The 15,860-nt window shown below is 43.4% G+C and overlaps 1 long non-coding RNA gene across 3 annotated transcripts; it reads left to right on the top strand.

Annotated features, from left to right (window-relative positions):
• The first annotated feature begins 4,291 nt into the window (after positions 1-4,291).
• Positions 4,292-13,502, top strand: LOC120880343. 3 transcript variants are annotated; one of them, XR_005725013.1, is made up of 3 exons: positions 4,292-4,548; positions 4,964-5,058; positions 13,375-13,502. It is a non-coding gene; the product is annotated as an uncharacterized LOC120880343 (long non-coding RNA). The 3 variants fall into 3 exon arrangements; XR_005725011.1 differs by lacking the exon at positions 13,375-13,502 and adding an exon at positions 12,269-13,271; XR_005725010.1 differs by having other exon boundaries at positions 4,295-4,548; positions 13,338-13,502.
• The last annotated feature ends 2,358 nt before the right edge of the window (positions 13,503-15,860 follow it).

Genomic DNA, 15,860 nt, shown 5'->3' with positions numbered 1-15,860 from the left:
GACTCATTTGGAAAGACCCTGATGCTGGGAGGGATTGAGGGCAGGAGGAGAAGGAGACAACAGAGGATGAGATGGTTGGATGGCATCACCGACTCAATGGACATGGGTTTGGGTGGACTCCGGGAGCTGGTGATGGACAGGGAGGCCTGGTGTACTGCGGTTCATCGGGTTGCAAAGAGTCGGACATGACTGAGCAACTGAACTGAACTGAAAAGTTGGAAAATAAATAAATTTTAAATGCAACCATGCAAGGAGAAAAAAACTTGACAGTGACACCTGTTGAATAAAACCCTGCAACTGTTACAGATTCATGCTGTATAAACACATCAAAGTGGGAAGAAAGTCAAGGGAAAAATTCATGTTTCCACGACTACAAACAGCAGACATTCCTTTTATTTCATTTACAGTTATTTTCACCTACAAATAAAAAACAGTACAGTAATAACTCTTTACCCCCATATTGGGGTTGGCACAAAATGAAGGAGAGCTGTCTCATTCACTGACTGGATAGGAAAACAAACTACTGTGTTTACTTATTGATTCTATGTTTAAACCAACTATAACCCCCCTGACACTTATGTGCACAAAGAAAAACAACCCCTACCTATGTTTAGTTTCTATGTAACAGACTGTAACAATGGAAAAAAGCAAAATACAGTGTAAATATCGAAATAACAGAGAAAAGCTCAAGTGAAAATGAGGACTGAGTAAAATGCTGTCAAGCACCTTCCAGCTTTACAATTCTGTGTATTTAAACAGATCTCCTCCTTTCCTCCAAGTAAAATAATTCATCTAGCTGAATGGCCTGTTCGTAGACGGAGAAGGTTAAAATGGTATTTGCAGGCTTCCCTGGGGGCTCTGTTGTAAAGAATTTACCTGCCAAAGCAGGAGACAGGGGTTCAATCTCTGATCCGGGAAGATCCAAAATGCCTAGGATCAACTAGGCCCGTGGGCCACAATTATTGAGCCTGTACTCAAGAGTTTGGGAGCTGCAGTTACTGAAGCCTGTGCTCCACAGCAAGAGAAACCACTGCAATAAAAAGCCTGTGCACTCTCCATTAGGGCTCAGTGGTCAAGAATTTGCAAGCCAATGCAGGGGACTCAAGAGATGAGATTCCACTCCTGGGTGGGAAAGATCCTCCGGAGAAGGAAATGGCAACTCACTCAGGTATTCCTGCCTGAAAAATTCCATGGACAGAGGAACCTTGTGGGCTACAGTACATGGGGGCTGCAAAGAGTTGGACAGGACTAAGCACGCACCCGCTCACTTAAAGCCCGTGCAGCAACGAAGACACCCAGCACAGCCAAAAATAAATAAAATTATTTTTTTTTAATTTATTTGCATTCCATTTCATTTTTACCATTACTTTCAATAGCTAATAAAATATCAACATACAAGATGACTTCTAAAAGTGGCTATTCCCTTTAAACCAGGCAAAAACAAACTCACTTTTAGAAGTCTTCCAAAAGACAGACCAAATGAGCCAACTGCTAGTAGTTTAGAGGTAAACCCTAACACTCTTTCCCCCATCTGAGCCATGCCACTTCATTAACTCGCCCAAATATCTTCAAGTTTACAGGTGACATTTTACATATCATCCTTAGTTCAGTTCAGTCACTCAGTCATATCCGACTCTTTGCGACCCCATGGACTGCAGCACACCAGGCCTCTCTGTCCATCACCAACTCCCAGAGCTTACTCAAACTCATGTCCATTGAGTCGGTGATACCATCCAACCATCTCATCCTCTGTCATCCCCTTCTCCTCCCGCCTTCAATCTTTCCCAGCATCAGGCTCTATTCAAATGCTAAATCTTTATCATCCTTACCATGGACATTATATCTAAAACTGGAGTAGCATCACAATTGCTTCATAACTGCAGTTCCTAAATACACAAAGGTGCAACTAGGTTTTATGTGCAACTGAAACTACAACTCTGTTTCTGTAAAATGAGACGCTCTCTTTACTAAAAGTTAACCAAGCAGCTAATGCACACGATCCAAATAACTTTCTTCAAAAGTGTAGGACTAAAAACAAAAACTGTTACCTCAACTATAAGTTATGGAAACACAACGCGCCACTGCATCAGTAAAGATTAGTGGAGTACCGAGATCAGAGTTTCACACCATTAAAAGCATAACGTGAATCAACTGTACAGTAATTAGCATGAATTGGTTTATGCTTTACCTGTTATTCTTTAATAGTGCTGCCCCATAGAACTTTTTGATATAGATGCTCCACATCTGTGCTGTGCAATACCACAGTCAAGAGCCGCACAGGGTATGGGACAGTTGAAATGTGGCTAGCAGGAATGAACTGAATTTATTTTATTTAAAATTAAAGTTAATTTAAGTTGCCACATGTGGCTACTGGCTTTCAAATTGGACAATGCGGTTCAACGATTTGAAATACAATGTATAAACTTGACTAAATGCTATAGTTTTTCAAAGTATCAAGTCTTGATGACCTTAACACCAACTAAAACCTTCCTGATATCAAATGATACATACACAAGTTCAACCATCGGCCTCCACAGAAAAGTCACTAATGACATGACACTACTTAGATTCAAATTTTAAGGTATAATATCTGCTAAGAGACAATATTGAAAAATACATCTCAAGTTTTCCCCCACCGTTTTTCAAAAGGGGATTTCACTTCTGAAACAGTTTCCCAATGCATCCAACTACCTTCCCTTTAAATCTGCTCAATACCTTCTGTTCAGAAAAACAAATGGCAAAAAAAACAAATTCTCAGGACGAATAAGCCTACTGCGACTCAGTGTATTTCACACGTTCATTTCCTTTTTCCTTCAGAGGAGATTTCAAATGTTTGCATTGCCTAGAGTCGTGCTACCCATCATTCAACGTTTTAAGGTAGACAAATCATTCCGATATAGTGGCGATTTCGTCCCTAGACACAAAAGTATCTCCTCCATCAAAGAGGGTCACGATTCTTTCCCGCACTTCAGGTGTTCCTGAACCCGCTCTTCCTGAGTCAAGAAAAGTAACCAAAATGGTGCACAAAACGTCAGAAGAAAACGAGTCTGGGAACTTGCACGGTGAATAACTTAGTCCTTGAGTGAAAAAAAAAAAAAAAACCAGCCTCCTTTGACCCGGAGAGGAGGCCTCCAACTTACCCCGCGACGCCAACAGGCGGACAAGGTCGTGACCCGCGGTCCCGGCCGCGGGCGGCGCCCGGCCCGGGCGGCGGGAAGCCACCTGTTAGGCCCGGGCCTCACTCACCTGGAGGAGCGAAGGCGCGGACCCGGACGCGGGCGCCCGGCGCGAGCGCGGACCCGCCCCTCAGGCGGCGGCGGCGGCCGGAGGCGGCGGCACGTGGGCTCCCCGGGCCGGGCGGCTCTGACAGGCGGACCCCGCGACCCCCGGGGCGCCCCCGCCGGCCTCGCGCCGCCCAGCCCAGCAGGCGCCCCGCGGCCCGCCCCGCCGGCGCCCCCGCCCCGCAGCCCTTCCCTCACACGCCCGGAGCCTGCCGCCCCTCGCCTACCTGGTCACGGAGTTTGAGGAACGCCATGGCGGTCGCCGCCGCCCGGCCGGCGCTGCCGCCGCAGGAGCCTCTCCAGCGCCCGGAGCCGGCAGGTCGGCGGCCGTGCGCTGAGGAGTCCGCGGGCAGGGGGGCGGCGCCGCCTCCCCGCCTCCAGCCGCCGCCGCCGCCGCCGCCGCCGAGAGGTGAGGAACCGGAGGGTCCCGCCTCCTCCGCGAGGACTCCCCGCCCTCTTGCTTCCTTTCTTCCTCTACCCCGTCCGCCGCCTCCTCAGCCGCCGCCGCCTCACGCCCCCTTTCCCCGACACAGCCGAGCGGCCCCCGCGGCCCCGCCGCTCCAGCCCGCGGCCGCCGCGGCATCCAAACTCCACTCCACAATATTACCACCACCGCCCGCCGCGATTGGCGGCCGCGCGGGGGAGAGGCCAGAGTAAGCCGGGCGCCCATTGGCCACGCCGCCGCGCTCGCCCGGGGCCCCGCCTCCCGGACGGGGCGGGGCCGGGCAGGAAGCGGCGAGGGTGGGCGCGGAGCCGCGAGCGCCGGGAGGGGGGCGGGTGTGAAAGAGAGCCGCGCGGAGCCGGGGGAGGGGCGGCCAGGTGCCGGGGCTCGCGCCCGGGGCGCGGGGGGCGGAGCCCGGCCGGGGGTGCGGGTCCCGGCTGTGTCGGTGACTGCCCCGGGGCTCGCGCGTGAGGGGAGCCGGGCAGACCCCCGCCCCCTCACAAAGCCTGAGGAGGCTGCGGGGGGACCGAGTGAGGGGCTGGGAAGGGCGTGAGGGGTGGGGGGCGCTCGGGCGCTGCCGCCTTCCCGGGAGCGGCGAGGGCACGGGGGCCAAGCCGACTCTCACGTCTGGGCTTCCTCCGGGTGCACAAAACCCGAGGGAGCGGGCTGAGACGTGGTCCCCGGGAGGCGGCTGTCCCCGCTCGGGTGGCCGCGCGGGAGGGCAGAGGCCGGAGGGAAGGGGCCGAGCGAACTGGCCGAGTCTGACACGTCGAAGGAGAAGGAGCCTCCCTTCTCTCCGACCCTCGGCCCTCCGCACCTGAGGAGGTTAGAAAAGGGGGGCGTCCGGGAATGGCTGCCCTCCCCCGGGGGGCGCAGCACCCGTGGGCGGGGGAGGGGACGACGCCGCCGGCCTTCTGGGCGGAACGGCAGCATCTCTGCAGCCCAACTGGTTGTGGACGCCCGAGTCTTTCTCTCTGCCCCACAGTTCCAATCCGAAGCAAGGCGATGATGTTTCTCTCCCCGCAAAGCCTCCTGCCTGGCTTGCATTTTTTTTTTCCGCCCTCTTCTTTCTCATCTGAAGGGTTTTGCCTCCCACTCGAGAGAAATCAATTAAAAAAAAAAAAAAAAGATGTGCTGGATGCATCCTTGGATGGAGGAGGAGAGGAATGACTCCCTCACCCTGCTACACACGCCCCCACGCCACCCCACAGCTCTGAAACGGCTTTTCTTTCTTCGGCAGCCGCACTCTGTTGCCATTCCAGGCTTGTGTGGGAGAAGACTGCTGTGCGCCTGTGTCTGTCCGCCCGGGCGACTCCAGCTCTCGGTTAATGAAAGGTACAGATGGTTAGAACACAAATCTGTGACGTCAGGCTTGGTTTTAGAAAGTTCTCTGTTCCTTGCATCGATTGTGTCTCTTGGGACAGACTTATTTAGAGGATCGATTTGGGTCTAATGGCAAGCAGGAGAAAAGGGAACCTATGCCAAGAACGTCAGTGTCTTGTAGTTCTACGCTTATTACAAAAAGCTTCTTTTAGCCCCATAAAAAAGGGAAAGTATCAGAGTGCAAAACGAAAAGCACCGCTGATTGATAGCCTGATCCTTCCAGTATTCTTTGACATACCAAAGGTTCGATTCTGTACAAACAGTTTCTTGTCTAATGACATTTCTCATCATAAACTATGTTGCCTATGTAAAATGGAGGGATTTGGGCAACTGCGAGGTAACACTCATGATGAAACCAAACAGCTCTTGCTTTGCATCCTCAGTACCTCTAGCCCCTTCATCAACTCCTGCACATTAAATAGGGATACTGTTTGCCACCCAGTCTCTCCTTTCAGTTCAGTGAAGGTGAAGGAGTTAACACGGTGAAAACACCAAAACAGAGATGCCACGGTAATATTACTGGAGTACTTAAGATCACAAGTTGCCTTTATAAACAGTTACCCATGTGCTGTGTCCGCTACAGACTTCTTAGTCCAGGAATGTAAGAATTTACTCTCATTCATACACAAGCCTATTAAGCCCTCTGGATGTCTAGCCAGGAATTAATACGTCACCCTATCCCAGCAACCCACTCCCAATAACCTCTTTTCTAAGTTTAAGTTCTAGAATTGAAAAGCACAACAGGAACTTGATTAGGAACAAGGCAAAGATTCACATTTGGGAAAACAAACGCGTTTGAGAATGTGAACAAATATCATGGGCCAAAGATGCATTTTAATAGATTTTAGGCTTGAGCTAGTGAAACTTTTCAGGGCTCTTCTGAAGTTTTCTAATTAATAATAGTTGATGAAAGTATGTTATAAGTCACCATCCCTGACAACCTTGCAAATAGAAGGCTCCAAACTCTCCTGATAGATAATGCTTAATATCCAAGTCAGATCTAACCCTTCTCCACTCTAACCACCATTTAATTTGTATCTTAATTTCACCATTTGTAAAAACTAAGCATAACATTATCTGGCCTACACATCTCATACAACCAAATAAGATAATGATATGAAAGGCTGTAGGAACTCTGCAGAACCGTTCAAATAAATGTTATTATTGTAGCAGCTACATTTCCATTATCAGGACAGAGGGTAACAGTCATTCTGAAAAATAGGAATAAGAAATCTATGTAATTTAGCAATAGGATTAAATAAGGGTTATATTCAAATTCTGACAATAATTTTTATATCTTTATTATAAGGTTATTCCAGACTATATATATAAAATATTTGAATATTAAATCTATAGTATTAAAAAGTCTTCTGTAATTAAAGCTGATGAGGCCAAGAGCTAGAATGGTGTCAGTAACCTCTCTCCAGCTCTTGTCACCCCATCCTTTTCTAACTGTCACTTTCATTCTCCTTTACTGCACCCAGCCTCTGAACTCACATCTTAAGTACTCTGCAGTCTGTTTCCTTTTCAAAAGGAAACCTCAAATTTTAAAAGTATCAAGAAATAACTAATAAGTTAGGCTAGACTCCTGTGCCCATGCTGCAGCCAATTATTACAACAAGCAGGATCTGAGAATTGATGATAGCTTCCATACAGGTCTTCAGTTGCTCAGTTGTGACCAACTCTTTGCAACCCCATGGATTGCAGCACACCAGGCTTCCCTGTCCTTCACCGTCTCCCAGAGTTTGCTCAAATTCATGTCCATTGAGTCGGTAATGCCACCCAGCCATCTCATCCTCTGTCGTCCCCTTCTCCTCTTGCCTTCAATCTTTCCTACCATAAGGATCTTTTCCAGTGAACTGGCTCTTCCTGTCAGGTGGCCAAAGTATTGGAGCTTCAGCTTCAGCATCAATCCTTCCAATGAATATTCAGGATTGATTTCCTTTAGGATTAACTGGTTGGATCTCCTTGCAGTCCAAGGGACTCAGGAGTTTTCTCCAACACCACAGTTCAAAGCATCATTTCTTTGATGCTCAGCCTTGTTTATGGTCCAACTTTCACATCCATACATGACTACTGGAAAAAGCACAGCTTTGACTGTATGGACCTTTGTTGGCAAAGTAACTTCTCTGTTTTTTAATATGCTGTCTAGATTTGTCATAGCTTTTCTTCCAAGAAGCAAGTGTCTCCTAATTTCATGGCTGCAGTCATGGTTTGGAGCCCAAGAAAATCAAGTCTGTCACTGTTTCCAATGTTTCCCCATCCATTTGTCATGAAGTGATGGGACCCAATGCCATGATTTTAGGTTTTTGAATGCTGAGTTTTAAGCCAGTTTTTTCACTCTCCTCTTTCACTTTCATCTAGAGGCTCTTTAGTTCCTCTTTGTTTTCTGTGGTATCATCTGCATATGTGAGGTTATTGATATTTCTCCAGGAAATCTTGATTCCAGTTTGTGTTTCATCCAGCCCGGCGTTTCACATGATGTACTCTGCATGTAAATTAAATAAGCAAGGTAACAATATACAGCCTTGATGGACTCCTTTCCCAATTTGGAACCAGTCCATTGTTCATGTCCAGTTCTAACTGTTGCTTCTTGACCTGCATGCAGATTTTGCAGGAGGCATGTAAGATAGTCTGGTATTCCCATCTCTTTAAGGATTTCCCACAGTTTGTTGTGATCCATACAGTGAAAGGCTTTGGCGTAGTCAATGAAGTAGAGGTAGTTGTCTTTCTGGAACTCTCTTGCTTTTTCCATGATCCAGTGGATGTTGGCAATTTGATCTCTGGTTCCTCTGCCTTTTCTAAAACCAGCTTGAACATCAGGGAGTTCACGGTTCACGTATTGCTGAAGCCTGGCTTGGAGAATTTTGAGCATTACATTACGAGCATGTGAGATGAGTGCAATTGTGTGGTAGTTTGAGCATTCTTTGGCATTGCCTTTCTTTGGAATTGGAATGAAAACTGACCTTTTCCAGTCCTGTGGCCACTGCTGAATTTTCCAAATTTGCTGGTATATTGAGTGCAGCACTTTCACAACATCATCTTTTAGGATTTGAAATAGCTCAACTGGAATTCCATCATCTCTACTACCTTTGTTTGTAGTGTTGCCTCCTAAGGCCCACTTGACTTCACATTCCAGGATGTCTGGCTCTAGGTGAGTGATCACACCATCATGGTTATCTGGCTCATTAAGATCTTCTTTGTATAGTTCTTTTGTATATTCTTGCCACCTTTTCTTAGTATCTTCTGCTTCTGTTAGGTCCATACCGTTTCTGTCCTTTATTGTGCCCATCTTTGCATGAAATATTTCCTTGTACCTATAATTTTCTTGAAGAGATCTCTAGTCTTTCCCATTCTCTTGTTTTCCTCTATTTCTTTGCATTGATCACTGAGGAAGGCTTTCTTATCTCTCCTTGCTATTCTTTGGAACTCTGCATTCAGATGGGTATATCTTACCTTTTCTCCTTTGCTTTTAGCTTCTTTTCTTTTCTCAGCTATTTGTGAGGCCTCCCCAGACAGCCATTTTGCCTTTTTGCATTTCTTTTTCTTGGTGATGCTCTTGATCACTGCCTCTTTTACAATGCTACAAACCTCCGCCCATAGTTCTTCAGACACTCTGTCTATTAGATCTAATCCCTTGAATCTATTTGTCTCTTCCACTGAATAATCATAAGGGATTTGATAGGTCATACCTGAAAGGCCTTGTGGTTTTCCCTACTTTCTTAAATTTAAGTCTGAATTTGGCAATAAGGAGTTCATGATCTGTGCCACAGTCAGCTCCTAGTCTTGTTTTTGTTGACTGTATAGAGCTTCTCCATCTTTGGCTGCAAAGAATATAATCAATCTGATTTCAGTATTGACCATCCAGTGACCATGTGTAGAGTTGTCTCTTGTGTTCTTTGAAGAGGGTGTTTGTGATGACCAGTGCATTCTCTTGGCAAAACTCTGTTAGCCTGTGCTGTGCTTCATTTTGTACTCCAGGGCCAAACTTGCCTGTTACTTCAGGTGTCTCTTGCTTCCTACTTTTGCATTCCAGTCCCCTATGATGAAAAGGATATCTTTTTTGAGTGTTAGTTCTAGAAGGTCTTGTAGGTCTTCATAGAACTGTTCAACTTCAGCTTCTTCAGCATTACTGGTTGGGACGTAGACTTGGATTGCTGTAATATTGAATGGTTTGCCTTAGAAACAAACAGATCATTCTGTCATTTTTGAGATTGCACCCAAGTACTGCATTTCAGACTCTTTTGTTGACTGTGAGGGCTTATCCATTTCTTCTAATGGATTCTTTCCCACAGTAGTAGATGTAATGGTCATCTGAATTAAATTCACCCGTTCCTGTCCATTTTTGTTCACTGATTCCTAATATGTCAATGTTCACTCTTGGTCACCTATTTGGCCACTTCCAATTTGCCTTGATTCATGGACCTAACATTCTGGGTTCATATGCAGTATTGTTCTTTACAGCATCAGACTTTACTTCCATCACCAGTCACATCCACAACTGGGTGTTTCTGCTTTGACTTAGCCTCTTCATTCCTTCTGGAGCTATTTCTCCACTCTTCTGCAGTAGCACATTGGGCACCTACTGGCTTAAGGATTTTATCTTTCAGTGTCATATCTTTTTGAGTTTTCATATTGTTTATGGGATTCTCAAGGCAAGAATACTGAAGTGGTTTGCCATTCCCTTCTTCAGTGGATCACATCCAGAATTCATGTCTAAAATGATGAAAGGAAAGATATCATGTAGATGTGACCCCCTGGGTAATAACTGTGAGCTAGGCAACCACACTCAAGTTTCTTGCTGTGCTACAGTGTGGTGGGTATTTACCAGCACTTTACATGGGTTATGTCCTTTAAATTTTTCAGTAACCTTTTAGGGGTGGGAAACTGGGGCCCAAAGATAGGTGTGCCCTTAGTAGGGCCTGAATATACAAGGACCTGGAAAGCCAAAAGCTTCCTAGTTTATGTTGTAGGAGATAGACAACTCCTGATAACTTTTGAGCAGATAATCCTAATATTATAAAATGATTTTTATGATGAACCTGAAATATATGGAAAATGCATAAAAGAAACTGCCAAAGCAGCAAAGGTATGTTCAGGGACCTAGAGCATAGAATTGGAAGACCTCATATACATATGAAAGTGTTTCTGGAGATGAGGAAATAAAGTATGAAGGAGAAGCAGTCTCCATAGCAATAATATGTGAGAATTTGTCAGACTTAATGAGAAATGAGTTATCAGATCAAAGGAAGATGCTTAGGCTCAAGTGGCATAATTTTTTTTTAAATTGAGACCCATACATAATAGTGAAATTAGAGAATACCAAAGACTTGGTCTTTCTTACCAAGTAGGAAATGTTCAAAGATACCACTGAGAAAAGTGAACTTATTTAAAAGGAATGACAGCCATCCCATTAGCAAATTTATTAGCAACAATTGGCTACAGAAGACATTGAAAATATCTGCAGTGCACTGAGAGTCCATAACTGAGAAGCTAGAGCTCTATTCCTAGCTAAATCATCTTTCTCAAGAGGAAGAACAGAATAAACACATTTTTAAATTTAGGACTTATAGATGGTCATTGAAAAAAATACAAAAGAATACACATGAAAAAAGCTGAACCCCAAAGGAATGAGTAAGTGAGTGGGAGAAGGAAGAATAAACAAATAAATCACTGGTATCTTGGTTAATCCAAATCAGCAGTATTTTTTTAAAAGACTAGTATTTGGGAATTTTAAAACCCTGTGAAATTAAGTTATTAGCCCTTCAAAATGTGGTGAAAAAAAGTCTCACTGTGCGACTGTCTGACTCTTTGTGATCCCATGTACTGTAACCAGCCTGGCTCCTTTGTCCATGGAATTCTCCAAGCAGGAATACTGGAGTGGGTTGCCATTCCCTTCTCCAGGAGATCTTCCCAACCCAGGGATCGAACCTAGGTCTTCTGTGTTGCAAGCAGATTCTTTCCCAACTGAACCACTAGGGAAGCCAAAATGTGGTAGATGATGGCAGAAAGGACTTCTGAGTTAAACATGACTTTTTTTAATTCAGAAGGAGTGAGGTAGTTTTAAATTTTAGACTTTGACAAGCTACTACATTAGTAAAAGTTTTTTGTTTCAAACAATAAAATCCAAGCAAGAATTTCTTAAATTGACCTTCTGCAGCTCCCAGACTCACTGGGAGAGCTGAAAAAAACAAGCTTGGGCTGAGCTTCTAGAAAAAGTGCTCTAAACCGTGTGATAGAGCTGGTGTGATAAAGATACTGCTGCTGTTCCCAACAAGCACCAAATACTAGGAGCTCAACCTCTCTTCATCTGCTCCCACCATCAGCATCAGTGCCAGTTCTGTGTCAGAAACTTAGTCTTGCAGTCACGGCCACCTCCACAAACTGGATGTTGGCCTCTTCCTACGCAAGGACAGTGGGAGCCTCATGCAGAGCTTATATCCCAACACCCTCACATTTCCACTGTGCTTCTGGTTAGCAGGACCAGTGGTATAGGCCTACATCCTAGCTGCAAGGGGGGCAGGGAATTGGAGTTCTCAATTTTATAGTGGGGAATAGGCATCTATAACTAGGGAATCATCCCAAATATAAAAGGCTTTTTAAAAGGTTATGGCAGCCTTGAGTATGACAGGATCCACTAGTGATATACTTACTAAACCTAGAAGGAGATTCACCAAAATAAGAGAAATAGAATGTGTACCTTCTAAACCTATGAGAGAGAAAAATAAAATGACCTAGAGAGAAGTCCAGGTTAGCAGACAAGAAAGAAAAAAAAGCAAACTAAAGTTATGATGAATAGGAAACTCCAATTAGATTGTAGAAAGAAGTCCAAGTATATTCAGTTCAGTTCAGTTCAGTTCAGTTACTCAGTCGTGTCCGACTCTTTGCGACCCCATGAGTTGCAGCAGGCCAGGCCTCCCTGTCTATCACCAGCTCCCGGAGTTCACCCAAACTCGTGTCCATCGAGTCGGTGATATTATTAATCACAAAAAAATATATATGGTTTAGGCCTGTCTTTTAAAAAGTAACAACACCAAAAAGAAAAAGTTGCTCAGTTGTGTCCAACTCTTTGCAACCCCGTGGACTATAACTCACCAGGCTTCTCTGTCCATGGGATTTTCCAGAGAGGAATACTGAAGTGGATTGCCATTCCCTTCTCCAGGGGATCTTCCTGACCCAGGGATCAAACCCAGGTCTTCTGCATTGCAGGCAGTTTCTTTACCATCTGTGCCAATTGGATCCCGAAAGGCAACAATAACACAACAAATCATTCAGACTGGATTTTTAAAGAAACCCAACTATATGCTGTTTGCAAGATACATGGTTAGAACATAGAAGAAGTTTGAGGAAAAGTGACTAAAGAAAACTGTATACCAAGAAAATACTAACCGAAAAATTGTTCCTCTAATAACATTAATACTAGATGTAGTTTAAACAAGAAGGATTAATTGAGATAAAGAGGTGATTTGTAGGAATCATAAAAGGAACTATCCCCAATGATATATTCATAAACTTGCATGCACTTAACCACATAAAGCAAAATTTAATGGGACTCCATAGAGAAACTGGCAGAGGTACCATTTAAAAACTAATAGACAAGCAGACAAAACATTAAAATATCATTAAGCCAATCAGCTTCATACCAGGTGAGATACCATAATCTACAGGAAAAAAATAGTTGATGCTATTTCTCCAAGAAATTAAATACAGCCATTTTACATGTAGACTTTACCAACATACAGGAAAAAAATGCCTTTGTTTCACAAAGAAAGAAACTGAAAACCAAGTAAAACCAAGACTGGTGATGACCAAGTGCTGGTCAGTCATCTTGTCTTCCAAACCAACCCTGGACCTGTCCAGTTCTTTGACAAGAGCAATTATTTCAACAACAGCGCCCTTGGAACCATTTCACTGAGTCAAAAGCTCTTCTGAGGGGGTCTCTGCTTAACTGCGTTAATTATCTCTCTGCTGGTAATTGCTCCACTGTGGTTGAAATACATGGAAAATGCATATAATAGACTACCTGAGGTAAAAATATACAGTTGTATACAGAGTTTGATATAAACTCTTAAAAACCAAGCAAGCAAATATCTGAACAACAACAACAACAACAAAAATTGTTTTAACTCTGAAAGGAAATATTTGTTGTTTAGTCACTTAGTCACATCTGACTTTGTGTGACCCCATGAACTGTAGCCCACCAGGCTCTTCTGTCCGTTGGATTTCCCCAGGCAAGAATACTGGAGTGTGTTGCCATTTCTTCTCCAGGGGATCCTCCTGACCCCGGGATCAAGCCTGCATTTCCTGCATTGTCAGGGGGTTTCTTCACCACTGAGCCATCAGGGAAGACCATACAAGAAAATAGACTGCAACATTCAATAAAGTTTTGAAAGAAATACGAATCCTTTTTTCGATTTTTCTGTATTGTGCATATTTTATTTGGTGAGAATTGTTTGAGTAGTTTACAGATGTATTGGCGCTTCATGATTTCATTACTTCATTGGAATAAAAAAGGCATGAGATGTAGAAAATGGCAAAAAGAAAGTGTGACTGTATCAATAAGCACATTAAATGTGATTGGACTGAACACCCTACTGAAAAGGCAGATTTTATCAGGCTGAATAAAATACCAAGATCTGACTCTGTGTCACAGGTCAGCAGGAGACAAACTGAAATTCAAGGATATAAGTAGATATAAAGTAAAGGATGGAAAAGATACAGTGTGTAAAAAACAGACACAGGAGAATGTAAATGGGTACAACCACTACAAAAAACTGTAAGGAGCTTCCTTAGAAAACTGAAGATAGAATTATGGTACCATCAGCAATCCCACTCCTGGGTGTATATCCAGACAAAACAGTAATTCAAAAAGATATATGCACCCCTATGTTCATAGAAGCACTATTCACAACAGCCAAGACATGGAAGCAATCTAAATGTCCATCAACAGGTGAATGGATAAAGAAAATGTGGTGCATATATACAATGGAATACTGCTCAGCCATAAAAAAAGAATGAGTAATACCATCTGCAGTAACATGGATAGGTGATGGCACCCCACTCCAGTACTCTTGCCTGGAAAATCCCATGGATGGAGGAGCCTGGTGGGCTGCAGTCCATGGGGTTGCTAGGAGTTGGACATGACTGAGCGACTTCACTTTCACTTCTCACTTTCATGTATTGGAGAAGGAAATGTCAACTCACTCCAGTGTTCTTGCCTGGAGAATCCCAGGGACAGGGGAGCCTGGTGGGCTGCCATCTATCAGGTCGCAGAGTCAGACACAACTGAAGCGACTTAGCAGTAGCAGAGATTATCATACCAAGGGAAATAAGTCAGAAAGAGACAAATACCATGTGATATCACTTATATGTGGAAACTCATATATAACACAAATGAACCTATTTACAAAACAAAAGCAGACTCATAGACATGGAAAACAGACTTATGGTTGCTAGGAGGAGGGTTTTGGAGGATGGCTGGAGTGGGAGGTTGAGTTTAGCTATGTAAGCTATTATTTATGGAATGGATAAACAATATGGTCTTACTGAAGACATTTTGACAAAAGGTTGAAATATCTAGGAGATGTAACAATTATAAATATATGTACATCTAAGAACCAACTCCCAAAATGTATGAAACAAAACCCAGCAGAAATGAAAGGAGAAATAGACAATCAATAACAGAAATTTCAACAACTTACTTTAAATAATTGATAGTACAACTTTAGAAGACTTTTAACAACACTGTCAGTCAACTTGCATTAACTAGTATTTATAGAACACTCCACTCAATAATTGCAATATACACATTTTTTTTCAAGTGCACATGGAACACTTTCTAGGATAGACCATATACTGGAGTCCAAAATAAGTTCCAATGAAGTAAAGAATATTGAGTTTATACAAAGTACATCCTTTGATCACAATGAAATTAGGGATCCATAACAAATCTGAGAAAATACCACAAATTTGGAAGCAACACCCTGCTAGATAACCAGTGAGTTAAAGAAGAAATTGTAAGCGAAATTGAATAAGTTGGACTGAATGAAAACAAAAACACAACATATCAAAAGTTATGGGATGGATCTATAACAGTCCTTAGAGTAAAGTATATAGCTTTAGATTCTTATATCAGAAAAGAAAAACGGTCTTAAATAAAAAATCTAAGCTTCCCCCTAAAAAAATTAGAAAACAACGAGCAAAAGAGACCCAAATCAAGAAGAAGGAATGAAATGATAAGTGTTAGAAAAGAAAAACAATAGACAAAATATTTTAATTTGGTTCTTAGAAAAGAGCAACAAAATTGGCAAATCCTTAACTAGACTAAGGAAATGAGAAAAGGCACTAATTATCAACATCAGGAATAAACAAAGGGTATTGCTAGCAACCCTACAGAAATTAAAAGTATTCTAAGGGCATATTATCTGGAGGACAAAATGGCCACTCATTCTTATATTCTTGCCTAGGAAATCCCATGGACAGAAGAGCCTGGAGAGCTACAGTCCATGGGGTCACAAAAGAGTCAGACGTGACTGAGCAATTAAACAAGGGAATATTATTGACAACTTGATGCCAACAAATTAAAAAACTTGGATTAAGTGAACAAATTTCTAGAAGTACACAAAACCAACTCAAGAAGAAATAGAATATTTGATTAAACCTACAAGTAAAGAATTTTAATTGCTTTTGAATGTGGTGCTGGAGAAGACTTTTGAAGTCCCTTGGATGGCAAGGAGATCAAACCAGTCAATCCT

This window comes from Oryx dammah, unplaced genomic scaffold, assembly GCF_014754425.2.
Source record: "Oryx dammah isolate SB20612 unplaced genomic scaffold, SCBI_Odam_1.1 HiC_scaffold_2, whole genome shotgun sequence".
Lineage (NCBI taxonomy): Eukaryota > Metazoa > Chordata > Mammalia > Artiodactyla > Bovidae > Oryx > Oryx dammah.
This window is presented reverse-complemented; position numbering and strand designations above follow the sequence as displayed.